Source organism: Penaeus monodon, chromosome 15 (genome assembly GCF_015228065.2).
Source record: "Penaeus monodon isolate SGIC_2016 chromosome 15, NSTDA_Pmon_1, whole genome shotgun sequence".
Lineage (NCBI taxonomy): Eukaryota > Metazoa > Arthropoda > Malacostraca > Decapoda > Penaeidae > Penaeus > Penaeus monodon.
The window spans coordinates 2,083,151-2,084,726 of record NC_051400.1 but is presented as its reverse complement, the minus strand read 5'-3'; positions in this window follow the sequence as shown (position 1 = coordinate 2,084,726).

The following is a 1,576-nucleotide window of genomic DNA, read 5'->3' as shown; positions in this document are numbered from 1 at the left end:
CCAGCACCAATGGTTTATAATCCATCAGTTCATGATTATGGGTTATAGTAAGGATTGGTTTCAGAATATATATACTGTGTAATGTGCCAGATCTTTAAAAGAAGAATTCATTAAAGAATTTGCCCCTTTTAGGTAGGTTATTCTAACTTGTTTGAAGTATCAGGTAATAGGCTAGATTTTTTTTCTCTCTCTGGATATTTTTTTATCATCTGTTGCAGTATTATGTTGAAGAAAAGGAAATGAATTCTCATGGTTTTACTTTTACTGGTCTTTGTTTATATTTTTCAGTAAGTTATTTAACTACAGTGTTTCATTCCATGTGTTGCATCTTGCGCATTTTGGAATGAATCAGACTATAGAACTATTTATATAATCATAAAGTTTCTGTTGCATATTTTCAAGACAATGATGAAAAAAGTATCTCATTATTCATTAACTATTTAGTTATTTGAGAAAATGCTGGTCATGTTTGTTTTTATATCAGAGATTTATTATCATTATTTTTGTTATACATCTGATACATAATGTACAGAATTTATTTATTTTCATTTGATATTCATTTTAGCAATAAATCACAGCTATTGGAACAAACATTGCTGCTAAATTAGTCACTTACAACTTTTTCACTATTCTGCAGTAAATACAATTAAAAGCAATTACAATACATGACGTTTATGTAAACAGTGGAATACTTTGTATGGTTATTTACATAGTAAGGCCTGATTTTGAGACATAATTTAAATATATATTTGTTTCTTTTACTCAGTAAGGAGTGTAAATGAGCAAAAGAGTGTGTGGGTCTGGATACGGTGTGGATAATGAGAGCATTGCAATAGCAGAAGGATCAAGTAACCCATAAAAGTTCTGAAAGTTTTATTTGAGAACATTCCCCCAGATATGTCAAAAAAATGTTACATGAAGGGCCATGGGTATGTGAACCCCATTCTTTACCTGTTTTAACAAAAGGGCATGCTATTTATATTACAAAGAAAATGAGTAGAATTAGAATATCTGGAAAGCATGCTGCTTTCTTATTTGCGTATTCTCAGAAGGCAGTAGATGCAGTTCTGTTTTGACTTGGCATTTATTTGCTTTGTGATATCAACAGGATAAAAGTCTTTATTTCTGTAATGAGATCAGTTACATGTTATAATTATTATTGTCATCAATTTTATTTGTGTATTTTATTTTTGGTAGGATACTAATAGTTGCTAATATATTATACATTTAGATGAGTTGTTTTGATTCCAACCCCCACAGTAAGAAGCTGTAAAGAAACTTGTAGTTATGAATATGTTTTATTTTTGCCCTTACTTTAAGCAAAGGATGAAGTTTTATGCAAATTTTAATGCTAGAATCTGAAAACGGATTCATCTGTTGCAGCCCTAACTGGAAAATTTGTAAAAAGCCACTGACAATGAATTACATCTGTTCTATGTTGTAGATTACCTCTGCTAACAGTACATCTATCATTTTATGTACAAGTGCAGTGGAACTGGTTATTTCACAAATGTTCTTAAGATGAAGGTCCCTCTGCCACCAAAACTAAGGAAAATGTAAGATCACTATAATGTGA